General features: G+C 41.5%; 1 long non-coding RNA gene across 1 annotated transcript; it reads right to left on the bottom strand.

Moving 5' to 3' along the window:
- Positions 1-1,692: 1,692 nt before the first annotated feature.
- On the bottom strand, positions 1,693-27,476 carry LOC110509527. Its single transcript, XR_002471440.2, has 3 exons — positions 26,837-27,476; positions 4,459-4,901; positions 1,693-3,207 (listed from the first exon to the last, which is right to left on the bottom strand). It is a non-coding gene; the product is annotated as an uncharacterized LOC110509527 (long non-coding RNA).
- Between the last annotated feature and the right edge of the window lie 381 nt (positions 27,477-27,857).

Here is a 27,857-nt window from a genome sequence, read left to right as displayed (position 1 = left end):
AGTTTCTACCTTTTTTTTCTCATTACTGTAATTCCGTAAATTACTACAGACTATTGAAGCAAACTGCTAATTTTCATTTACCTTAAAGAATTGTTATGTTCTACAAATGTTAATAAATCATGTGAAAGAATGTCACTCTTTTCTTTGAAGAAAATATTATTTTGTATGAAGTCACTGAAATTGTTCAAACTGTAAAGATGAAAAGTTGGTATTTTCTGTATTGGTGTTTGATGCTAGTGTTTTTACTCTCAGTGTGTTCTGAGTGACAGTGTGTGTTATCTCAGTGAGGGTTGTGCATAGTGTTTGGCTGCACTGAGCGTGTTTTGAGCCATGTGTTAAGAGTTGTGTTGCTTGGAATGAGTTTTGCAGGTGATGTGAACTGTTTAGCTCAGGTGACTGTTGGTAGTGCAGACTGTAGTTTTGCACATGTGACTCCAGTTGTGCCTACTGTCGTTTAGCAATCGGAAAAAACTGTAAACGTTAGCTTTCTTACATGGCACATATTGCACTTTTACTTTCTTCTCCAACACTTTGTTTTTGCATTATTGAATATGAAGTTGAAAATAATTGACATTTTCCTTCAACTGAATTTTTTTATGAGTACCTAATCTCTGTAATGTCCCTCAGTCGAGCAGTTAATTTCAAACACATATTTAACCACAAATACCAGGGAGCCTTTCCAATGCCTTGTAAAGAAGGGCACCTATTGGTAGATGGGTAAAAAAATAAGCAGACATTGAATATCCCTTTGAGCATGGTGAAGTTATTAATTAAACTTTGGATGGTGTATCAATACACCCAGTCAATACAAAGATAGATGCATCCTTCCTAACTTAGTCGCTGGAAAGAAAGGAAACCGCTCACGGATTTCACCATGCCAATGATGAATTTAAAACAGTTACAGAGTTTAATGGCTGTGATAGGAGAAAATTGTGGATGGATCAACAACATTGTAGTTACTCCATAATACAAACCTAATTGACAGAGTGAACAGAAGGAAGCCTGTACAGAATAAAAATATTCCTAAACATGCATCATGTTTGCAATAAGGTACTAAAGTAAAACTGCAAAATATGTGGCAAAGAAATGTACTTTATGTCCTGAGTACAAAGTGTTTTGTTTGGGGCAAATCCAACACAACACATCACTGAGTACCACTCTTCATATTTTTAAACATGGTGGCGGCTGCATCATGTTATGGATATGCTTGTCATCGGCAAGGACTAGGGAGTTTGTTCATGATAAAATAAATGGAATAGAGCTAAGCGCAGGCAAAAACCTAGATGGATCCTGGTTCAGTCTGCTTTCCAACAGACACTGGAGACGAATTCTCCTTTCAGCAGGACAATAACCTAAAACACAAAGACGACATTGAATGTTCCTGATTGGCCTAGTTACAGTTTGACATAAATCGGCTTGTAAAATATATTGCAAGACTATCTATCAACAACCAGTTGATAGAGCTTGAATAATTGTAAAAAGAAACATGTGCAAATATTGTACAATCCAGGTGTGCAAAGCTCTTAAAAACTCACAACTGGAATCTCTGCCAAAGGTGTGAATACTTTTGTAATTTCGATTTTTCTGTATTTCATTTTCAGTACATTTCAATACATTTTCGAAAAACATGTTTTCACTTTGTCGTTATGGGCGAGGATTTTTTTATTTTATATATATATTAAAATTCAGGTTGTAATGCAACAACATGTGCACTAAGTCAAGGGGTATGAGTATGAAGGCACTGTAGATGGTTTATTGATGACGTATTCAGGCTGGACGATCTGATTGCTAAACTCAGAAAAATCTTTCAGGACAGGTGGGTGAGATATTTATGATGATACGAAAACCATGGTGATTTGCATTGTTTGAGATGAGCCCTGAGTGGGATGGGATGGCTAAAGTAGATACTAGATAGCTAGCTTGCTTCTAATTAGTTATCGCTAGCTACTGTTGCATTTGACTGCAATTTCTTCTTGTGTTTTTTTTGCATGTTTAACTATCTGGCTGTCTATTTGAATGTCATTTTTTATCTAGGTACCAGATAATAATGATATTGAAAGTTTGATAAATGTATTTGTAATGTTGTGTCTGCAATGCCAGTTTGCCTGGCATAAAAAAAGTGTACTTGCAGAACTTAACAGAGTCCTGTTTTTAGATGGTCAATTTCAGTGCTGCTTTAGCAGTCAACAAACGATAAGCTATGTGATAAATACACGTGCAAACTTAGTTTGAAATGTATATTTTTATTTCACCTTTATTTATCCAGGTCTCACTGAGATAATTTATATTTTTCAAGAGAGACCTGGTCCAACAATGACAGCAACAGGGGGGGACATTGTTTCAGACAAATTGTTTCAGACATAACTTACAGAGATAGACACACCATGAACAGAATTTAGATGTAAACACACATACAATTGCATAGTCTTGGAACGATTATAACAAAAAACACAAGTGAACAAACACAAGTGCATGAAACACACGGGTTCAGCTGCTGTCTTGGTGGAGGAGATCTCAGTCCATGCTTCTTATTTAATGTTGTCTCCATGTTGCTTTTTGTCCAGCATTGCTCCAGTGTCTCATACCCTGTAGCCTGTAAAATTGCAACGCAATGTTGGCTCATCAATTTGGCAGTGTATAATGGACTATATTGAAAAGAGCTTATGCTAAGCCGAATTGTGCATGCAGGACCGAAAGAAAAGGATTGTTTGTGTGTTGCCGGGTCTCTTACCGACAATTAAAGATGACATACCATTTTGAGACCCCTGAATTTCCACTACAATTAATTCCTTCTACTTGACACTTTATTATGCCTTCCCATGAGGATATTGTGTGTGTGGGATTGCCACAACCTTGTTCGCAGCAGGAGAGGCTAATAGAGAAAGACAGATAGCCACTTCCAACACGGTTTTCAGTGTAAGGTAGCCCCACTGATACTGAGCTGCTATTAATACTTTCTCTAATTATATATTTTTTTTATCAGTCCTCTTAACACTGTAGTTACTACTGCTTAGGTTTTTTTTATGCTGCAATTCTTATTAAATCAGATGGAGAAAGACAAAGTTTTGACTAGGGGACCTTTTTAGCTTGATTTATAAAACACTGAATGAAGCCTCCAATGTTAATCCTGAAGCCATTGTTGTCAAATGTCTCTCAGTGCGACAGCAGGCGTCTATCAGGAGATGAAGGGAGTGATGCACATAGAATCTGGAAGAGGACATACATGGAAACAACCAGAAGGCACCATCACTGCAACATTCTTTTATATGCACATTAAGAAGAGCACTGGCCACCTCTCAGAGCCTGGTTCCTCTCTAGGTTTCTTCCAAGGTTCTGGCCTTTCTAGGGAGTTTTTCCAAGCCACCGTGCTTCTACATCTGCATTGCTTGCTGTTTGGGGTTTTAGGCTGGGTTTCTGTTCTGCACTTTATTACATCGGCTGATGTAAATAGGGCTTTATAAATAAATGTGATTGATTGATTGATTAAGAGCATGGAACATCACACTCCACACTGCCCTCCCCGACCTGGACAAAAGGAACATCGATGTGAGAATGCAGCTCAGCATTCAAGGACATTTGTTCAATAAACTTTACAATGATGAACATCTACAATAGAAAAATAGTATTTCCTAATGTGTCTTTTCTGAAAGTCAACATTATTAGACTTTGTACATTTTCCATGGTAATTTTGGGAGCCTCTGACTGTTGGGGTTAGTTCCTGTCAGATGTTTGCCCCAGACCCTCAGTCTACAGGCAAATGTAATATCTGGACACATGTTTCAATAGATATTATCAGTCTCTTTGTCTGTAGTGCTTTCTGCAGTTGACCATGTAGATGTTTTATTTAGGCAAGTCAGTTAATTAAGAACAAATTCTTATTTTCAATGATGGCCTAGTGGGTTAACTGCCTGTTCAGGGGCAGAACGATAGATTTGTACCTTGTCAGCTCGGGGGTTTGAACTTGCAACCTTCCGGGTACTAGTCCAAAGCTCTAACCACTAGGCTACCCTGCCGCCCATTTACATCCTGGTCCCAGATGTTTTTGTGCTGTCTTGTCAAGTCCTGACTTTAGGATTCACTAATACACAATATATAGATCAGCAGCCGGGCTGGATGATGTACAGTCAGACACATTCTTTTCCTCATTGATTATATCTATTCCACAGCTGAAATTGATTGAATAGTTAATACTGTACATACAGTACATACATAACACTCATACGATAAAATAAGATGTTTCCTGATTAATTGAGTGGAACTACTTGGTAGATAGCTAAACAGAATGAAGGAGAAGTTTGGTCACATGTGGCTCAGTTGGTAGAGAATGCTGCTTTAAATGCCAGGGTTGTGGGTTCAATTCCCACTGGTAATCAATACAAAAAATATGAAAATCTATTCACTCACTACTTTAAGTCACTCTGGATAAGTGTGTCTGTTCAATTACTAAAATGTAAAAACCTGGTGTGTTCCATTCCAGGTGCTGGAGGTTTGTAGAGCATCATGGGAAGCAGTAGAGGGTGCACATAGCTACCCAGTTCAGCAGGCATCAGCTATTGAGGGCAGCTTCAGTAGCAAGGAGCAGGTGTGTGTGCATGCAGTGTTTCCTTTTTCTGATTGAGATTTTGAGTATGTGTATTGTCTCTGTGTGTATGTCTATCAATATGTTTGTCTGTGTCTGTTTATCTTCCTGTCCTTGTATCTACGTGTGTCTGTGTGTAACCTTATGTCTGTACTCTACAGAGTTCACGTCGTCTCCAGAGGGTGGTGCTGCGTAGTGCCATGTGATGGAAATAGCGGGCATTGTGTGCACCACACAGGGCAAACCTGCCCAGAGAGATAGCAGTTCCACCCAGAAAGAGTGTGACCTTCTGTCTGCCTAATCTTGACCCAGATGGCTGCACCTAGACACAGTGGCACAGTGGAGCAGGGATCAGGGATCAGAAGACAACATTTTCAACCATCTGTATGTTAAAGGTTACGATGCCAGTTTCATTTACCTAAACCTTATCGGCTATTTTGTCTGGGAATCCAGCCCTTCTGGTATTCATGATCTGTTTTACACCAAGTATTTCGTGATGTGTGCAGGGTGTTGGGCGTGCTTTAAGATCTAACCAAAGAGGTGATTGTTTACTACAGGAAGCAAAGGGGGGAGCAATTCCCCATCCATATCAACATGGCTGCAGTGGATAGGGTCATGAACTTCGAAGTTCCTTAGTGTACACATCACCAAGCACTTAGCAAGGACCCATCACACTGCGACAGTTGTAAAGAAGGCCCATCAGCACCTTTTCTCCCTCTTCCCAAATGGACTGTTCTGGCTGATCTAGGTATCTTCCTAGGTTCTGGCCTTTCTAGGGAGTTTTTCCTAGCCACTGTGCTTCTGCACCTGCATTGCTTGCTGTTTGGGGTTTTAGGCTGTGTTCTGTACAACACTTTTTTGACATCAGCTGATGTAAGAAGGGCTTATGAATACATTTGATTGATTGATTGATTGATACCCTCTGGCAAGCTGAACCTGAGCATCAGGCATTAACAACATGCTCCAAGATAGCTTCTACCTCCAAGCAATTACACTGGTGAAGAGCTACTCAGTGGCTAACCACCTACACCCACGGTAAAATCTCACTGACTCTACCGGGAATGACTCTTTACACACTGATAAGACTCCATCATCAAATAGTGCATTCGGAAAGTATTGAGACCCCTTCACTTTTTTCACATTTTGTTACGTTACAGCCTTATTCTAAAATTGATTACATTTAAAATGTTCCTCATCAATCTACACACAATACCCCATAATGATAAAATGAAAACACGTTTTTGGAAATGTTTTAAAAATAATAAACAGAAATACCTTATTCACACACTTTGCTATGAGACACAACATTGTGCTCAGGTGTATCCTGTTTCTACAACTTCATTGGAGCCCACCATTGGTAAATTAATTTGAACATGATTTGGAAACCCATACACCTGTCTATATAAGGTCCCACAGTCGACAGTGCATGTCAGAGTAAAAACCAAGCCATGAGGTTGAAGGAATTATCCGTAGTGCTCCGAGACAGGATTGTGTCGAGGCACAGTACTAGGGAACGGTACCAAAAAATGTCTGCATCATTGAAGGTCCCCAAGAACATAGTGGCTTCCATCAATCCTAAATGGAAGACTCTTCCTAGAGCTGGACGCCCGGCCAAACTGAGCAATCGGGGGAGAAGGGCCTTGGTCAGGGAGGTGACCAAGAAGAGAGCTCCAGAGTTCCTCTGTGGAGATTGGAGAACCTTCCAGAAGGACAACCATCACTGCAGCACTCCAACAATCAGACATTTATGTTAGAGTGGCCAGACGAAAGCCACTCGTCAGTAAAAGGTACATGACAGCCCGCTTGGAGCTTGCCAAAATGCTACTAAAGGACTATCAGACCATGAAAAACAAGATTCTCCGGTCTGATAAAACCAAGATTGAACTATTTGGCCGGAATCCCAAGCGACACGTCTGGAGGAAACCTGGCACCATCCCTACGGTGAAGCGTAGTAGTGGTGGCGTCATGCTGTGGGGATGTTTTTCAATGTCAGGGACTGGGAGACTAGTCATGATTGAGGGAAAGGTGAATGGAGCAAAGTACAGAGAGATCCTTGATGAAAGCCTGCTTCAGAACGCTCAGGACCTCAGACTGGGACGAAGGTTCACCTTCCAACAGTACAACGACCCTAAGCACACAGCCAATACAATGCAGGAGTGGCTTCGGGACAAGTCAATGAATGTCCTTGAGTGGCTCAGCCAGAGCTTGAACCCAGATCAAACATCTCTGGAGAGACCTGAAAATAGCTGTGTACCGACACTCCCCATTCAACCTGACAGAGCTTGAAAGGATCTGCAGAGAAGAATGGGATAAACTTCCCAAATACAGGTGTGCCAAGCTCATACCCAAGAAGACTCGAAGCTGTAATCGCTGCCAAGGGTGCTTCAACAAAGTACTGAGTAAATGGTCTGAATACTTAATATATACATTTTTTGTAAATTCGCAAAAAAAATCCCAATACAGGCAGACATTTTGCATCAGAAATTGAGTGACTGGGTGGTGAGTGAAGATTTTGTGATTGTTTTATTACACAAATGAAATGTCATTGAATTATTTAAAGTCTAATATTTGACTTAACCCTTATGAAGCTGAAATCTTCATTCTCCACTTTTTGTAAATTGTAAATGTAGGACCGACACACATAGATCGTTTGAAGAATATAATATATGCATGCCTAATTTGCTCATTTCAATTGTCATACCACATAGAAACCAAATATACCAAAAAATATAAACTTTTTTTTTTCTTCAGAAATGCCTTCTGGAACATGTGAACTATCATATGCTTTAATAATAAACGTGTATACAACCTCTAAATATGAATAAAATTGTTAAAATACAAGGCTAGTTGGTTTAGCCATGGAAAAAGACAACCTTCCCGCTAGCCATGATTGGCTAAGATAATGAGTGGTCTGGACACGCCGATAGATGAGTCCAGATTGGTCCGCCATGTAGCATGCTTCTGTCTATAATATGAGTTAGTCAGTATGTGTAGGTAATCCATTACAACACTGCTTTTTTGAAATATATCTCGTAGTAGATCTGCATAAGTGTTGCTCTCCACTTTCTGTAGGACCGAGTTTTGAAATCAGTGGAATTAGAGTATGATAGCTAAGGAGATGGAGAAAATTCTGCAGTTTGATAGCAAATATGAAAAGAGTTGTATAAAACACCTGTCTCCGGATTACATCTTCAAACTAAGGGCAACCTGGTATCCGTGACAGAGAGGGAGAAGCGTCCATCCATGTATACAGGTAAGAGAGTCTAGTTAGCTACATTTTCAGAAATTACACATTTCTAGTTTTGTCAGAAAGTAATTTTCATTTCAAGTGTTACGTGTAATATTTGTTTAGTAATATTATTCGTATCTCAGGGCCATTTGTATTGCTAGTTATAGCCTAATTTTAACTAGCTAACATTGAACCTGGTTGGTTAGATACCTGCAGATTCATGCAGGGTAGTAACGTTATGAGTTGGGATTATTGGTCCTTGTTTAGCTGGATAGTTACATGTCTAAGCAAAAGACTCCACTATGCAAGTAACTATTTCAATAGAATATTTATGATGTCACTGCAACAACTGTCGATAGATGTAGCTGGTAAATCTACTCCGATTTCAGAGCACTGTTGTCTGGAGTGTGCCAGATTGCAGAATAACTGACACATTTACAAACGCTCAACCCCCCTTTGAATATGGCCAGAATATGTGTCAGTAAACGTTGGCAAAAAAGCGTAATTATATTTTTGTCAGCAGCACAGTTGCAGTCACCAACGCTTTGGATAACATAAAAACAGCCTAACCAGCTCTGCTAGGGTGAGTAAAATGGTCAGAGTGAGCTGTTCTGGAAGTAGCTAGTAAGCCAGCTAACATTAGCCAATTATCTTGGGTGCTTGACTGCCTTTGTGAGGTCAGAACGCTTGGATCAACCATACTTTTTGGCCAAAGCGTCCAGTGTGCTCTCGGAGCATTCACACTCTGAATTTACAAATGCCCAGAACTCACTCTGGCACTCCAGCTTAAATTTACGAACACACCCGTAGTAGAAGCCAGCCTTTAGTCTTGAAATATTTGGTTGTTTAGTACATAGCCACACATGTGAATCCTTAAAGAGATGGGTGGGGCAAAAGCTTAAAGAGGGTGTGAACAATGCTGAATGGGTGTAGACAAAGAAGAGCTCTCCAGTAGGTAACAGAACATTCAAGGGCCATTTTCTCAAAAGTGAGATTACAAGTTTATCAATTTTCAAAGCAGAATTACTTTCCCATAGTTCCTCAACTGTAGTGTATGATATAAAATGTTCTAACTCTGAGTCTCTACTTTTATTCAATCTAAAAAAACACAATTTCAAATGTTGTTACATAAGCCCGAATTGAGCCGGTCGGTAACATACAGTACAGTCAAAAGTTTGGCCACCGACTCATACAAGGGTTTTTCTTTATTTTAACTATTTTCTATATTGTATAATAATGGTAAAGACATCAAAACTATTAAATAACACACATGGAATCATGTAGTAACCAAAAAAGTGTTAATCAAATCCAAATGTATACAGAAGATAGCCATATTATGGCAAGAACAGCTCAAATAAGCAAAGAGAAATGGCAGTCCATCATTACTTTAAGACATGGTCAGTCAATCTGGAAAATTTCAAGAACTTTGAAAGTTTCTTCAAATGCAGTAGCAAAAATCATCAAGCGCAATGATGAAACTGGCTCTCATGAGGACGGCCACAGGAAAGGAAGACCCTGAGTTACCTCTGATGCAGAGGATACGTTCATTAGAGTTACCTGCCTCAAATTTCAGCCCAAATAAATACTTTACAGAGTTCAAGTAACAGACAAATCTCAACATCAACTGTTCAGAGGAGACTACGTGAATCAGGCCTTCATGGTCGTATTGCTGCAAAGAAACCACTACTAAAGGACACCAATAATAATAAGAGACTTGCTTGGTCCAAGAAACGCAAGCAATGGACATTAGAGCAGTGGAAATCTGTCCTTTGGTCTGATGAGTACAAATTTGCTGGTGACACTGTCTATGATTTATTTAGAATTCATGGCACACTTAACCAGCATGGCTACCACATAATTCTGATTTGCACTTAGTGGGACTATCATTTGTTTTTCAACAGGACAATAACCCAACACACCTCCAGGCTGTGTAAGTGCTATTTGACCAAGAAGGAGAGGGATGGACTGCTGCATTTGATGACCTGGCCTCCACAATCACCTGACCTCAACCCAATTATTATTCCATTTTTTATTTACTGTTATTATTATTTTTTATTTATTAATAATAATAATAATAATAATAATAGTAAATATTTTTATTTACCTTTATTAAACTAGACAATTCAGTTAAGAACAAATTCTTAATTACAATGACAGCCTACTCCCACCAAACCGGGACAACGCTGGGCCAATTGTGCGCCACCCTAAAGGACTCCAAATCACGGCTAGATATGATACAGCCTGGATTTGAAACAGGGACTTTAGTGACGCCTCTTGCACTGAGATGCAGTGCCTTAGACCGCTGCACCATTCAGGAGCCCAATTGATGGTTTGGGATGAGTTGGTCCACAGAGTGAAGGAAAGGCAGCCAAAAAGTCTCAGCATATGTGGGAAATCCTTCAAGACTTTTGGAAAAGCATTCTTCATGAAGCTGGTTGAGAAAATGCCAAGAGTGTGCAAAGCTGTCATCAAGGCTGTCATCAAGGCAAAGGGTGTCTAAAATCTAAAATATATTTTGATTTGTTTAACACTTTTTTGGTTACTAAAAATGAGTCCATATGTGATATTATTTTTGATGTCTTAACTATTATGAGTAGGTGTGTCTCTGCCACCGCCTTGCATAGAACCCTGGATGGCAGAAAGCTTTGCCCCTGTGATGCACTGGGCTGTTGGCACTACCCTCTGTAGCCCCTTGTGGTCAGATGCCGAGAAGTTGCCATACCAAACAGGGATGCAACCAGACAGGATTGTCTTGATGGCGTTGCTGTACAACTTTGAGAATTGGAGGACCCATGCCAAATCTTTTCTGTCTCCTGAGTGGGAGTAGGTGTTGTCGTGCCCTCTTCATAACTGTCTTGGTGTTTTTGGACCATGATAGTTTTTAGTGATGTGAACTCCAAGGAACTCGAAGCTCTAGACCCGCTCCTCTACAGCCACGTCAATGTGAATGGCGCATGTTTGGCCCCCCTTTTCCTGTAGTCCACAATCAGCTCTTTTGTCTTCCTCACGGGTTTCTGGGATGATGGTGTTGATGTGACATGGCAGCAACACAACATGACAACACTACATGGTAGTAACACATGACAACAATACATGGTAGTGACACAACATGGCAACAACACGGTAGCATTGCAACATGACAGCAGCACATTGTAAGGCACAGACAACAGCACAAAGAGTAAAAAGATAGAGATAACAATGCATCACGCGAAGCAGCCACAAGTAACCGTGAGTGTACATGATTGAGTTTGAATGTAGAGATGGAGATAAAACTGTCCAGTATGAATGTTTTTGCTGCTCGTTCCAGTCGCTAGCTGCAGAAAACTGAAAAGAGGATCGACTCATGGACATGTGTGCTTTGGAGACCTTTAACTGAATGTGACTGGCAGAATGGGTGTTGTATGTGGAGGTTGATGGTTGCAGTAGGTATCTCAGATAGGCCTCACTCAGCCCTAAGAGGGTTTTATATAATAAGGTAATGTGGTTATCTACAGAGAAAGTTGTTGGAGGCCTCCCAACTTCCGGTGACACTGGAGGGTGCGCAATTCAAATAAAAATCATAAAAATTATGGATATTTAACGTTTAAAAATACCTAAAGTTGTATTACAAAAGTAGTTTGAAATGTTTTGGCAAAGTTTACAGGCAACTTTTGAGATATTTTGTAGTGACGCTGCGCAAATTGAAGGCTGTTTTTTTCTGGATCAAACGCGCCAAATAAATGGACTCTTTGGATATATATGGACGGAATTAATCGAACAAAAGGACCAATTGTGATGTTTATGGGACATATTGGAGTGCCAACAAAAGAAGCTCGTCAAAGATAAGGCATGTTTTATATTTTATTTCTGCGTTTTGTGAAGCGCCTGCAGGGTTAAAATATGCTACTCTCTTTGTTTACTGTTGTGTTATCATCAGATAATAGCTTCTTATGCTTTCGCCGAAAAGCTTTTTAAAAAAATGACATGTTGGCTGGATTCACAACGAGTGTAGCTTTAATTTAGTATCTTACATGTGTGATTTAATGAAAGTTAGATTTTTATATAATTTTATTTGTACTTGCCGCGCTGCATTTTCCCTGGCTTTTGGCCAAGTGGGACGCAAGCGTCCCCTATACCTTAAGAAGTTAACTTCTTATGGCTGGGTGGCAGTATTGAGTACCTTGAATGAATACGCTTCAATGATAAGTAAACTGCCTGCTACTCATGCCCAGAAGCTAAGATATGCATATTATTATTTGGATAGAAAACACTCTGAAGTTTCTAAAACGGTTTGAATGGTGTCTGTGAGTATAACAGAACTCATATGGCAGACAAAAATCTGAGAAAAAATCCAACCAGGAATTGGGAAATCTGACGTTTGTAGTTTTTCAACTCTTTGCCTATCCAAGATACAGTGTAAATTTGGTCCGGGTGCACTTCCTAAGGCTTCCACTAGATGTCAACAGTCGTTAGAACCTTGTTTGAGCCTTCTACTGTGAAGGAGGAGAGAATGAGAGCTGGTAGAGTGCCATGAGCTCATTTAGGCGCGCTGCCGTGAGAGGTAGTTGCGTTCCATCGCTTTTCTAAAGAAAAAGGAATTCTCAGTTGAAACATTATTGGAGATTTATGTTAAAACACCCTAAAGATTGATTCTATACATCGTTTGACATGTTTCTACGAACTGCAATGGCATTTTTTGACTTTTCGTCTGGCCTGAGCGTTGTGAATTTGGATTTGTGAACTCAAGGAGCGAACAAAAAGTAGGTATTTGGACATAAATGATGGACTTTATCGAACAAAACAAACATTTATTGTGGAACTTGGATTCCTGGGAGTGCATTCTGATGAAGATCATCAAAGGTAAGTGAATTATTATAATGCTATTTCTGACTTCTGTTGACTCCACAACATGGCAGATATCTGTATGGCTTGTTTTTGTGTCTGAGCGCCGAACTCAGATTATTGAATGGTGTGCTTTTTCGGTAAAGTTTTTTTTAAAAATCTGACACAGTGGTTGCATTAAGGAGAAGTTTATTTAAAGTTCCATGCATAACACTTGTATTTTCGTCAACATTTATGATGAGTATTTCTGCAAATTGATGTGGCACTCTGCCAAATCACCGGATGTTTTGGAAGCAAAACATTACTGAACTTTATCGAACAAAACATACATGTATTTTTTAACATGAAGTCCTATGAATGTCATCTGATGAAGATCATCAAAGGTTAGTGATTCATTTTATCTCTATTTCTGCTTTTTGTGACCCCTCTCTTTGGCTGGAAAAATGGCTGTTTTTCTGTGACTAGGTACTGACCTAACATACTCGTTTGGTGTGCTTTAGTCGTAAAGCCTTTTTGAAATCGGACACTGTGGTGGGATTAACAACACGTTTATCTTTAAAATGGTGTATAATTCTTGTATGTTTGATGAATTTTAAATATGAGATTTCTGTTGTTTGAATTTGGCGCCCTGCACTTTCACTGGCTGTTGTCATATTGATCCCGTTAGCGGGATCTAAGCCATAATACGTTTTTAACTAGGCACTGTGCTGAAAGAATGCTGTGCTGTTGGGACAGCTTTATGTAGGCCCGAACAGTTTGTGGGCACCGTTTGTCAACTTTATAGTGCATTTAATGTATTGTTTAATGTTGTATTTTGCAGATTCTTTGCTGGCATGCATTCCCCAAAAAATAGGGTGATTTTGTCCCACCAAGATTTACATGCTAAAATCACAACTAGACACAACATACATAAACTTGTGTACGATGCAATATGTATGCTAATATGAAATATGATTGGCTACTCTTTAAGGGCCAGAAAATGAGCAGCAAAACTCCTCTGGTTGTAAACTGTGTGGATTTGCTCCTTATTAGAATGGAGATATCTAACTGTATTTGTTACATGCGCCGATTGTAGACTTTACAGTGAAATGCCCATCAATGCATTCAAAAATATACTCCCCAATATACAATACCGTTCAAAAGTTTGTGGTCACTTAGAAATGTACCTATTTGGAAAGAAAATTACATGTTTTTGTCCATTAAAGTAACGTCAAATTCATCAGAAATACAGTGTAGACATGTTAATGTTGCAAATTACTTTTGTAGCTGGAAACGTCAGATTTTTTATGGAATATCTACATAGGCGTACAGAGGCCAATTATCAGCAGCCATCACTCCTATGTTCCAATGACACGTTGTGTTAGCTAATCCAAGTTGATCATTTTAAAAGGCTAATTGATCATTAGAAACCCTTTTGTAATTATGTAAGCACAGCTGAAAACTGTTGTCCTAATTCAATAAGCAATAAAACTGGCCATCTTTAGACTAGTTGAGTAATCTGGAGCATCAGCATTTGTGGGTTCGATTACAGGCTCAAAATGGCCAGAAACAAAGACCTTTCTTCTGAAACTCGTCAGTCAATTCTTGTTCTGAGAAAGGCTATTCCATGAGAGAAATTGCCAAGAAACTGAAGATCTCATACAATGCGGTGTACTACTCCCTTCACAGAACAGCACAAACTGGCACTTATCAGAATAGAAAGAGGAGTGGGAGGACCCGCATAACTGAGCAAGAGGACAAGTACATTACAGTGTCTCGTTTGAGAAACGAACGCCTCACAAGTCCTCAACTAGCAGCTTCATTAAATAGTACCCGCAAAACACCAGTCTCAACTTCAACAGTGAAGAGGCGACTCCAGGATGCTGGCCTTCTAGGCAGAGTTGCAAAGAAAAAGTTTTTCTCAGACTGGCCAAAAAAAAGAAAAGTTTAAGATGGGCAAAGGAAAACAGACACTGGACAGAAGAACTCTGACTAGAAGGCCAGCATCCTGGAGTCGCCTCTTCACTGTTGAAGTTGAGACTGGTGTTTTGCGGGCCTTGGTTAGGGCGGTGACCAAGAACCCGATGTTCACTCAGACAGAGCTCCAGATTTCCTCTGTGGAGATAGGTGAACCTTTCAGAAGGATGACTCACTCTGCAGCACTCCAGCCCTTTATGGTAGATTGACCAGATGGAAGCCACTCCTCAGTAAAAGGCACATAACAGCCCGCTTGGCCTGAATGCAAAGCGTCACATCAGGATGATACCTGGCGTCATCCCTAAGGTAAAGTATGGTGGTGGCAGCATAATGCTGTGAGGATGTTTTTCAGCTGCAGGGACTGGGTGTCATGCCTGTTCCCGCTCTTCCTCCCCCTGGTGCTCGAGGGCGCCAGGCTCTCCTGGATTACGCAATTAAGCCACCATCAGTACGCACATCTGCCTTTCCCCGTCACTCACATCTGCGCTCATTGGACTCAGCTGAAATCTATTACTTGTGTTACTGCCTTCCCTATATCTGTCCGTTCCCTAGCTCTGTTCCCTGCTTCAGGATTGATGTTTGTCATATGTCCTTGTGTACCCTTGTGCTGACGCTATTCCTGTCGTGTTCTATGTCCTTTCCTGATTAAATGTTTGACTCCACGTACCTTCTTCTCCTGTCCGGTGTCATTCCTTAAACTGGGAGACTAATCAAGATCAACGGAAAGACGAACGGAGCAAAGTACAGAGAGATTCTTGATGAAAACCTGCTCCAGAGTGCTCAGGACCTCAGACTGGGGTGAACCTAAGCACACAGCCAAGGCAATGCAGGAGTGGCTTCGTGACAAGTCTCTGAATGTCCTTGAGTGGCCCAGCAGGAGCCCGGAATGAACCTGATCAAACATCTCTGGAGAGACCTGAAAGTAGCTGTGCAGCGACGCTCCCCATCCAGCCTGACAGAGCTTGAGAGGATCTGCAGAGAAGAATGGGATAAACTCCCCAAATACAGGTGTGTCAAGCCTGTAGCATCATACCCAAGAAGACTCATGGCTATAATTGCGGCTGAAAGAGCTTCAACCATGTACCGAGTGAAGGCTCTGAATACTTATGTAAATGTTATATTTAGGTAAAAAAACAACAACATGTTTGCCATTATGTTATATTGAGTGTAGTTTGATGAGGGGAAAACAATTTTCTGTAACAAAATGTGGAAAAAGTGAAGGGGTCTGAATACTTTCTGAATGTATGCATGTGTGTAAGTGTGTTTTGTTTGTGTAAGTAAGGATGCTGAGGGGAAGACTGCTTATCATAATGGCTGGAACGGAGCAAATGGAATGGCAACAAACACATGGAAACTATGTTTAATATACAGTGCATTCGGAAAGCATTCAGACCCCCTGACTTTCTCCACATTTTGTTGCGTTACAGCCTTATTCTAAAATGGATTAAATATAACAAAACAGAATGGTGTCGATGCACAGATCTGGACAAGGTACCAAAACATTTCTGCAGCATTTAAGGTCCCCAAGAACACAGTGGCCTCCATCATTCTTAATTGGACAAATTTTGGAACCACCAAGACCCTTACTAGAGCTGGCCGCCCAGCCAAACTGAGCAGTCAGGGGTGAAGGGCCTTGGTCAGGGAGGTGACCAAGAACCAGATGTTCACTTGGACAGAGCTCCAGAGTTCCTCTGTGGAGACGGCTGAACCTTTCAGAAGGATAACCCTCTCTGCAGCACTCCACCAATCAGCCCTTTATGGCAGATGGAAGCCACTCATCAGTAAAAGGCACATAACAGCCCACTTGGCCTGAATGTGAAGCGTCACGTCAGGATGATACCTGGTGTCATCCCTACGGTGAAGTATGGTGGTTGCAGTAAAATGCTGTGGGGATGTGATTCAGCTGCAAGGACTGGGAGACTAATCAGGATCAACGGAAAGATGAACGGAGCAAAGTACAGCGAGATCCTTGATGAAAACATGCTCCAGAGTGCTCAGGACCTCAGACTGGGGCGAAGGTTCACCTTCCAACAGGACAACAACCCTAAGCACACAGCCAAGAAAACGCAGGCGTGGCTTTAGGACAAGTCTCTGAATGTCCCTGAGTGGCCCAGCCAGAGCCCGGACTTGAACTTAGATCGAACATCTCCGGAGAGACCTGAAAATAGCTGTGCAGCGATGCTCCCCTTCCAACCTGACAGAGCTTGAGAGGATCTGCAGAGAAGAATGGGATAACTCCCCAAATACAGGTGTGCCAAGCTTGTAGCATCATACCCAAGAAGATTTGATGCTGTGTTCACTGCTAAAGGTGCTTCAACAAAGTACTGAGTAAAGGGTCTGAATACTTATGTAAAAATGTCTAAATGCTTTGTCATTATGGGGAATTGTGTCTATATTGATGAGTGATAAATAGGGTGTAACGGCAGATTTCCTCCTCTTCGTCTGAAGAAGAGTAAGGATCGGACCAAGATGCGGCGTGGTAAGTGTTCATGACGATTTTAATAAGAAAAGCACTGAACACTATGAAATACAAAAACAATAAACGGATAGGTGAAATAACCAAACCGAAACAGTACCATGTGGCGACAAACACAGATACGGAGACAAACACCCACAATCCAACAGTGAAACCCAGGCTACCTAAATATGGTTCTCAATCAGGGACAACGATAAACAGCTGCCTCTGATTGAGAACCATATCAGGCCAAACACAGAAATAGAAAAAACATAGAAACACAAACAGACTGCCCACCCCAACTCATGCCCTGACCATACTAAATAAAGACAAAACAAAGGAAATAAAGGTCAGAACGTGACATAGGGTTGTAAAGGGTCTTGGGGAATTTTGTTTAAATTCATCAAAAAAACTGTTAGCTTATAAGAGTGAACCTTTTTTGTGGGATACACATAAGGTAACTCTAGGTCTTGTTTTGGTTAAACTGTCCCCAAGTAAATGGAATTGCAACCCTCTGCATGCATAGTGCACTCTTCCATCATATGTACAGCGGACTCTCCAGATCTTGCACAATAATGAGATGCTATTGAGCCCACACTACTACACTGTCTGAGCCAAGGACTACATGCTTTCTTGTAAGTTTTGATTACAGTACTGGGTGGGGTGAATATATTTTATATGACGTGCATGATTTTTTGTTAACTAGTAAATAGTAGCCTACAGCAAAGTGTTAACAATTTCTGCTCGTTAGTTTGTGCGACCATGTGGGTTTTAGCTTGCTTGAGCCTGCTAACTAAGAAGTGTTACTTCACCTGTCTCCCATACTTGTTTAATTTGAAAACATTTACTTCACAAAGGAGCTGTTTAACCTAACTGCTTAACTATTTATCTGTAAATGGAATTGTATTAGTTTTGTTTTTACAAAAAAAAAAAAAATCTTTACAGGAAAATGCCACAGGCACTATCTGATGTGTGGAGACATTTCACTGCAGCTAATGTAGAAGGAAAAGCTGTGTACATTTGCAAATACTGTGCCAAATCATATTTGAAGAATGCAACAAAGATGCCAAGTGAATAAAGTTCCCTCAGCGCTCATAACAAGCAACCTCTGACAGAAGTCCCTATACTTATTTTCAATGTGAAAATTATGAATCAGACACCTTATCAAATAGCAACAGCTCATGGTCCTCCTGGAATCAGAAGTTTTTTTTTACTCTATGGAGGAACGTAGTCAGATAAACGCTGATGAATGTCTTGCTCAAGCTGTGTACGCAACTGGTTCACCTCTGATGCTCACAGGCAATGTGTATTGGAAGATATTTCTGAATGTTCTTTGCCCAGCATACACCCCTCCAACCAGACATGCTTTTTCTACTCATTTGCTGGTGAAGGTCAAGGAAATCATAGAGAAAGCCTGTATTGACTGTATTGCAATCATCTCTGATGGGTGGTCGAATGTTCGTGGGCAAGGAATAATTAACGACATCACCTCCACCCCTCAACCAGTATTCTACAATAGCACAGACACAAGGGACAACAGACACACCGGTCTCTACATTGCTGATGAGCTGAAGGCAGTCATCAATGACCTTGGACCACAGAAGGTATTTGCACTGGTGACAGACAATGCTGCGAACATGTAGGCTGCTTGGTTGAAGTGGAGGAGTCCTACCCTCCCATCATACCCATTGGCTGTGCTGCTCATGCATTGAATCTGCTCCTCAATGACATCATGGTACTGAAAACAATGGACACACTCTACAAGAGAGCCAATGAAATGGTTAGGTATGTGAAGGATCATCAAGTTATGGCATCAATCTACCTCACCAAGCAAAGTGAGAAGAATAAGAGCCCCACATTGAAGCTGCTCAACAACACCCGTTGGGGTGATGTTGCCATAGTGTTTGACAGTCTCCTAGATGGGAAAGAGTCTCTCCAAAAAAGTCTCTCCAAGAAATGGTCCGATGAAATGGATAGCCCCATCAAGTGGATCCTCCTGGATGATGTATTTTGGGAGAGAGTGGTAAGCAGCCTGAAACTCCTGAAACCTATAGCAGTAGCCAATGCACGGATTGAGGGAGACAATGCCATCCTCTCTGATGTCCAGACATCTTGCAGATGTAAGAGAATAAATCTGTACTGCCCTGCCCACTTCACTGTTGCTCCAAGCAGAGGAAACTGCTGTTCTGAAATACATCAAAACGCGTGAATACTTCTTGCCTGAAGCCCACACACGCCGCACCGTACATGTTGGACCCCAAGTATGCTGGCAAGAGCATCCTGTCTGGTGCAGAGGTAAACCAGGCTTATGGTGTCATCACTACCGTGTCTCACCACCTTGGCCTGGATGAGGGCAAGGTTCTTGGCAGTGTGGCGAAGTACACTTCCAAGCGAGGGCTTTGGGATGGAGATGCAATATGGAAGTTGTGACAACATATCTCATCAGCCACCTGGTGGAAGGGACTTTGTGGATCTGAGGCTCTTTCCCCTGTTGCCTCCATCATCCTCCAAATTCCACCAACATCAGCCGCCTCAGAGCTCAACTGGTCCTTGCTTGGGAATACCGAATCACTCAACAGGCTGACCAATACAAGGGTTGAAAAATTGGTGGCCATCCGGACAATGAGCCATCCTCAACAAGGTTGGACAGTGACAGTGAAGATGAGGCCTCAGAGTCTGAAGTAGAGGTGGACATTGAGGAGGTCCATGGAGAAGACATGTAAGCTTGATAGGAAGACAACCAAAGCTTTAGTTTCTAGACTATCATTTTACAGATGTATGTTGAAAATGTTTTTGGGAGATGCGATGGATCATTGGGGATCATTCAATATTTCCTTTCTTTTGATGTTCAGTGAAATCATCCCATGTGAAGAGTCAACTCATTTAATTAAAGTTCCATTTGTAAATAAATAGTTTTTTTTATTTCTATTGGAAGGATTTAATCATTTGCGAATTATGTCTACTTATGATAAGGTCAAATGTTTCTGTCTCCATATGATATGGTAAATATATCCAATGCAAAAAACATCTACATTTAAATGGTATTAATATTCATTTTAATGTATTTCTGTTAATTCCCATATTTTCCCGTTAATTCCCACAGAAAGTTTCCACCTCTGAATATTCCCCAAAAATGTGCAACCCTAGTGATAACAATTTAATACATTTTAGAATAAGGCTGTAAGGTAAGAAAATGTGGAAAAAGTCAAGGGGTCTGAATACTTTCCGAATGCACTATATTTGATACCATTCTACTTATTCCGCACCTGTCCTCCTCAATTAAGGTGCCACCAACCTTCTATGATGTATTGTGTCTATTTAGTGTGTCAGTGTTTGTGTGTGTGTGTGTTTATTTTTGAGTGTCAGTGTAAGATGTGTCTGTGTGTGCATGGAGTCAGTGCAAGAACGTCAGTTCCAAAAAAAAGGTGGTCAATGCAAATAGTCCTGGTAGCGATTTGATTAACTGTTCATCAGTCTTATGGCTTTGGGGTAGAAGCTGTTAAGGAGCCTTTTTGTCCCAGACTTGGCACTCCGGTACCACTTGCCGTAGGTAGCAGAGAGAATAGTCTATGACTTGGACGGCTGGAGTCTTTGACAATTTTTAGGGCCTTCCTCTGGTATAGAGGGCCTGCATGGCAGGGAGCTCGGCCTCAGGGATGTATCGGGCCACACACTCTACCCTCTGTAGTGCCTTGAGGTCAGAATACACGCAGTTGCCATACTAAGCAGTGATGCAGCCAAGATGCTCTCAATGGTGCAGCTGTAGAACGTTTTGAGGATGCCAAAACCTTTCAGCCTCCAGAGGGGGAAGAGGCTTTGTCGTGCCCTCTTCACGACTGTGTTGGTGTGTTTGGACCATGATAGGCCCTTAGTGATGTGGACACCGAGGAACTATAAAAACGTTTTTTACACACGTCATATGTGTCCAATACAATCTATGCAATAATCAGAATGTAGGATTTGTCAATAAAACTTGAAAAATTGAATAAAACAGTAAATAAAGTATTACCACACAAAGCATTTTCTAATGGTGATTTCAAGTTTTATTGTCACGTGCACAAGTCCCTGAGCTCCTCAGTAAGGTCATTCTACTGCCAATGTTTGTCTATGGAGTTTGCATGGCTGTGTGCTCAATTCTATCACCTGTCAGCAACGGGTGTGGCTGAAATAGCCGAATCCACTCATTTGAAGCGTTGTCCACATGCTTTTGTATATATAGTGTATGTATAGGGGTAACGTGACTAGGCATTAGGATATATGATAAACAGAGTAGCAGCAGTGTATAGAGTAGCTGCAGCTTGCAGATAGCTCTGACAGTCGACGGCCTCCCAGTCCAGGCTGTGGAAGACACTGGAGCTGAAATGACAATCATCTCTGAGAGCCTTTACGAGCAGCTCCCTGTGAGTGAGAAAACTTCAAGAAGACATGATTTCGGAATGCTGAGTTGGGGAAAGACATGACTGTAATGGATGGATCAAAAGTTACATTCCATATCGGCACCAGGAGCTTTGAATAGGAGGTGACTCTGTCCTCCTCAGCCTGGACCTGTTGAGAGCTGGAAATGTAACTATCTATGCCACGACAGTGCCTCTTCCCCTCCGGAGGGAGAAAAGGTTTGTCATGTCCCCTCAAATCCTCAAGAAGTTCTACAGCTGCACCAATGAGAGCATCTTGACTGGTTGCATCAATGCTTGGTATGGCAACAGCACCCACCTTGAGCACATGGCACTAAAGAGGTTTGTGTGGACAGCCCAGTACATCACTGGGGCCCGAGATCCCTGACATCCAGGACGTCTATATGGTGTGAAAAGTAAGGCCTGGAAAATCACGCCACAGACTGTTCTTTCTGATTCTGCAACATATCCAGCAGATCCACGGAAGATGCCATTTCCATCACTATTCACACCGCCATAACACATATGGACAAGAGGATCACCTATGTGAGAATGCTGTTCATTGACTACAGTTTAACATTCAACACTATTGTTTCCTCCAAGCTCTGCACCAAGCTCAGAGCCCTTGGTCTGGACATCGCCCTTTGTAACTGGATCCTGGACTGGCTTTTAATACAAGGGACCCCCAGGTGTGTAGCCAATTGAGATAGTTTGCGATGAGTTGGACCACAGAGTGAAGAAAATTCAGAGACTTGTCCCGAACCCTCTACTGCGTTGTCTTGGCTGTGTGCCTAGGGGCATTGTCCAGTTGGAAGGTGAACCTTTACCCCAGTCTGAGGTCCTGAGTGCTCTGGAGTAGGTTTTCATCAAGGATCTCTCTGTACTTTGCTCCGTTCATCTTTCCCTCGATCCTGACTAGTCTCCCAGTCCCTGTTGCTGAAAAACATCCCTACAGCATGATGCTGCCACCACGCTTCACCATAGGGATGGTGCCAGGTGTCCTCCAGACGTGACTTTTGTCATTCAGGTTTTACCTCTATTTCATCAGACCAGAAAATCTTGTTTCTCATGGTCTGAGAGTCTTTAGGTGCCTTTTGACAAACTCCAAGCGGGCTGTCATGTGCCTTTTTCTGAGGAGTGGCTTCCGTCTGGCCCCTCTACCATAAAGGCCTGATTGGTGGAGTGCTGCAGAGACTTTTGTCCTTTTGGAAGGTTCTCCCATCTCCACAGAGGAACTCTGGAGCTCTGTCAGAGTGACCATCGGGTTCTTGCTCACCTCCCTGACCAAGGCCCTTCACCCCCAATTGCTCAGTTTGGCCGGGCGTCCAGTTCTAGGAAGAGTCTTGGTGGTTCCAAACATCTTTCCTTCAAGAATGACGGAGGCTACTTTTTCATTTTGAGCACCTGCCCCACTGAAAGCCCTGTGCACGGCCCTGCATATGTGTCTGTCTGTCTGTTTCTGTGTGTATGTTTGCCTACTTTAGTCTGTGTGTGTGTGTCTCCCTCTTTCTCCCTCTGGGCTGTGTTGTGCTCCAACAGCGTTATTGTCATAGGACCATGGGGGTGCCATGATCCTTCAATGCCATCTGTCAATGGAGAGGGTGCCAGTACACAAAAGGGTAGAGGGGGGATGCGTGTCTAGGTGTGTGGCGTAAGCAAGTGGTAGAGCAGTCAAGTGTGTGTGAGGAAGTGGGTGTTTGGGGTGTCAGCTGTTCAGAGTCTTCATGTCATTCTGTTGTAGTCCTCCACTGCTTCCTGTCACTCAGTTGTAGTTTTCCATGGTGTGTGTGTGCGCGTGTCGTATGTGTGTCTTCTACAGTGAGACTTTATAATAATCATCAGTTGGCTCAATTAAAACGAACCTCCACTACAGTATTCATACCGTAGCATACCATTTTTCACGTGGTCAAATAACATTGCAGAATTCTAACCTGCATTACAACAACAAAAAATTGCAGCCCAAGCTCCAATGGGTTATGTGCTACCAACACGTTTCTATAATAGGGAAATTACGTTATGGGAAGTAGATGCATTTTACACGGCAATTAGTAATTGCCTGTTAACATCTAATGGGCTCGCGGTGAGCAAGAGTGTTGTGGATGGGGTTGAGAACAGGTGAAAACGTGAGCTGTGGCTCCGGACATCACAGGTTCAATTGATTTTAGTTGTTCTGTTTTAACACCCAAACCCTAACTTTAACCACTCATTATTCATACCTAAACTTAACCCTAAAGGTTATTGCACCCTAGAAGTAAAACTTTTGAGGAGTTAATGTCACGGTGGCAGGTAGCCTAGCGGTTAAGAGCATTAGGCCAGTAACCGAAAGGTGGCTGATTCAAATTCCTCAGCCGACAAGTGGAAATATCTGCCGATGTGCCCTTGAACAAGGTACTTAACCTCTATTGCTCCTGTAAGTCGCTCTGGATAAGAGCGTCTGCTATTTGACTAAAAAGTCAAACATAAATACTGTTCACGAGTGAATGGTGACTGAATGATAGCTGACAGGATGTGTTGAGAGGTTGTTATTGGTTCAAGATGGGGTTCGTATTTGGCTGTTTAGAAGGTTGAAATGGGTGATCATAATTGCATTGCATTTTCGAGTAGACTCCATTTACAGATACAGTATGTGATCTTCCTCTGACATTCTGTTTGTCTCACTGGGTCCCATGTTTTTCTTTGCCCTTAGTTTACAGTTGGCACCTCTCCTCTTCGTATATTTCCCCCCAAAATATACATCCCCGTTCCCCACCATAAAATACCTTGTCTCTCTCTCTTATGCACATACATATACAGGGATGCACATGCAAACACATTTTGAGACCCTGTGACTTAGTTGTGTGAGTTACATTTTTAATTGGTCGCACTGGTGCGAGTTACACATTCTACCTGGTCACCTCAATTAAAAAGTCCTATTGTTTGGGTGGATAAAACCATGAATTTGTTAACCTCTCTGGGATATTCGGGACGGTAGCGTCCCACCTCAACAACAGCCAGTGAAAGTGAAGGGCGCCAAATAAAAAAAAAACTGAAATCTCATAATTAAAATTCCTCAAGTATACAAGTATTTTACACCATTTTAAAGATAAACTTCTCGTTAATCCAGCCACAGTGTCCGATTTCAAAAAGGCTTTAAAGCGAAAGCACAACGATTATGTTAGTTAAGCACCTAGTCACAGAAAAACACAGTCCTTTTTCCAGCCAAAGAGTTGAGTCACGAAAAGCAGAAATAGAGATAAAATGAATCACTTACCTTTGATGATCTTCATCAGATAACACTCATAGGACTTCATGTTACATAATACATGTGTGTTTTGTTCGATAAAGTTCAAATTTATATCCAAAAATCTGAGTTTACATTGGCGTGTTATGTTCAGGAAGTTCCAAAACATCCAGTGATTTTGAGAGAGCCACATCAATTTACAGAAATACTCATCATAAATGTTGATGAAAATACAAGTGTTATACATGGAAGTTTAGATAAACTTCTCCTTAATGCAACCACTGTGTCAGATTTCAAAAAAGCTTTACCGAAAAAGCACACCATTCAATAATCTGAGTACAGTGCTCAGACAACAAAACAGCCAACAAGATATCTGCCATGTTGTGCTGTCAACAAAGTCAGAAATAGCATTATAAATATTCACATACCTTTGATGATCTTCATCAGAATGCACTCCCAGGAATCCAAGTTCCACAAGAAATGTTTGATTTGTTCCACAAAGTTGATAATTCATGTCCAAATACTTCCTTTTTGTTTGCGCGTTTAGTACACAATCCAAACTCACGATGCGCAGGCAATTCCAAGCGAAAGTTCAGACGAAAAGTTATATTACAGTTCGTAGAAATATGTCAAACGATGTATAGAATCAATCTTTAGGATGTTTTTATCATAAATCTTCAATAATGTTCCAACTGGAGAATTCCTTTGTCTGTAGAATTGCAATGGAATGCAAGCTAACTCTCACGTGAACGCACGTGGTCAGCTCATGGCACTCTGCCAAAGCCCTGACTCAATCCCCTCTCATTTGCCCCCACCTCACAGTAGAAGCCTCAATCAAGGTTCTAAAGACTGTTGACATCTAGTGGAAGCATTAGGAAGTGCAATATGTGTATTCGATAGACAATGAGTTGAAAATCTACAAACCTCAGATTTCCCAGGTTTCTCAGGTTTTTGCCTGTCATATGAGTTATGTTATACTCACAGACAACATTCAAACAAGTTTTAGAAACTGAGTAGCAGGCAGTTTACTCTGGGCACCTTATTCATCCAAGCTACTCAATACTGCCCCCCAGTCCCAAAGAAGTTTTTAAACAGGAAAGTTTATTATCCTTATGATTCCTGTAATAAAAGTGTCTGCTCTGTTGCTATGCCTGCCTGTTTCACCGTGGAAAGTTGCTGTAATGAGCGACCCTTTCACCCCCCCCCCTCCCTCTTGTGCCCATCATGACACTTCAAAATGCAATTGTGGGAAAAAAACACAACTTTGGAAGCAACTAGCTGTCCAAATAAAGAGAGGAGGGTATCAGCTTTCTGTTGGTATAATTTCTCAATTATCATTATTGAGCTCACAACTGTTTTACACTCAAGATATCTGATATGGCTCTGAAATACGAACCACGCAAAATTACGCATCGGCCATCGCTAGTGCACCAAGCCTCATTGCAAAAAAAAATTCTTAGGACATTGTATTTACTGTTAGATTAATACATGGCTACTAGTAGTATGTATTATATTTAGAGTTAATCTAGCTAATGTGTTTTGAGTTTCCACTTCCTCAGGGGGTGAATTAGAACCAATTGAATTAGGCTAATATATAATTTTAGTGCACATAAAGATGAATGCAAATTCATCTCTATTGAATAAAAAAATCTGGAGCCCTATTCTGACAGTAAAATACAATAAAAATAGCATAATTCATGACATTCTCTGGATTAGGTAGCATACCAAAATATTTTAAATCACACATTCCTTCTTGGATATGTTAGTCAGATGTAATGACTTATATATACTATCTAAGTAGTATGTTATTAATAAAGCATTGTGTTAATAAGATGATGAGCCAAATGTAATCTATTGTGTGACGCACATTTTTTGAGGGGGTGCCACCAACTGAAAAGGTTTGTGGCACCAGTGCCAGCAGGGGAAAATGTTAGTCTGGAGCCCTGGGTTACTGTCAACTCTCCTTTAGACGTCTGAAGAGATCGGATGGGTGAGAGTACTGCAGGGGAAGCTAAATAACAAATTGATAATGACAAATGTCTTTTAAAAGGGGGGAGTCAAGCAGAGGGAAAGGAGCAAATTATTCGATTGGAATTAGTCCGAAGGAATGAACTATCAACAATCAGTTCATGTGTGGTGAGTGTTGTCACAAAAACAATGTGTGTGTGTGTTTCCCTCCTACCTGCTTGTCTCCCTGTCTCCCTCTGCCTGACACTGAGAGGATGACGCAGGCCACTGTGTTCTGTTGGAGAGAGAGAGAACGAGGAGTGGGAGAGAAGAAAATAGACTGAAAGAAAGCATGCTATAGAGCCAGTAAGGAAGGGATAGGGCAGTGGGGAAGACGCAGATAAAATAAGAGAATTAGGGAAAGTGCTATTAAAATACAAGACAGAGAGGGGAGAAACATTGAGTGAGAGAGAGAACCATAGACGAAAGAAGAGGCGGGGGAGCTAAAGTAAGGGAGGGGAGCGAGAGAAATCAAATGTAAGGGAGAGAGACAGATCGCGAGGGTGAGGGATAGAATGAGAGAGTGAGAGAAACAGAGAGTAAGAAAAATGCAGAGAATGAGAAAGGGGAGATGTGAGAGAAACATAATTAAAGGGAAAAGAAAGAACAAGAGAGAAAGGAGGGAGACAGAAAAGAGAGCAATTGAAAGAAACAAATGTAAGGGAGAGAGACAGCGACAGAGGCAGAGCGAGAGAGACAGAGAGTTAAAGAGAAGGAAAGTGGGAAAGGAGAGACAGTGAGAAAGTAAGAGAATCGAAATGTTAGGGAGAGAGACAGAGTGAGAGAGAGAAACGGAACGTAAGAGAGGGACAGCAAAAGAGAGAAAGGAGAGATGGAGTGAGAGAAACAGAATGTTAGGCAGAGAGAGTGAGAGGAATAGAGAGTGAGGTAGTATGAGAAACAGTGAGTAAGAGAGAGACAGAGGGGAGAGATAAAGCGAGAGAAACAGAATGCAAGGGAGAGAGACAGAGCAAGAGAGAGGGGAGAGGCCTTTCTTCTGCGTGGAATGTCTAATGAGAGCCCTGCGGAGCCTGGGTCTGCGCGGCACGGCAGTAATGAACAGTGGCAGGCTTGCACGGCGCGCCCATGAGCTTTATTATTCACAAGCATACATCAGAATACGGCGGAGGAAATTATGCAAATGCAGGAAAGAGAGAGAGGGCGAGAGAGAAATGCAGAGAAGGTAGAGAGAGAGA

The sequence above is a fragment of the Oncorhynchus mykiss genome, chromosome Y (assembly GCF_013265735.2).
Source record: "Oncorhynchus mykiss isolate Arlee chromosome Y, USDA_OmykA_1.1, whole genome shotgun sequence".
NCBI classification, from domain to species: Eukaryota; Metazoa; Chordata; class Actinopteri; order Salmoniformes; family Salmonidae; genus Oncorhynchus; species Oncorhynchus mykiss.
The sequence above is the reverse complement of the archived record's forward strand: the minus strand, read 5'-3'. Positions and strand labels throughout refer to the sequence as shown.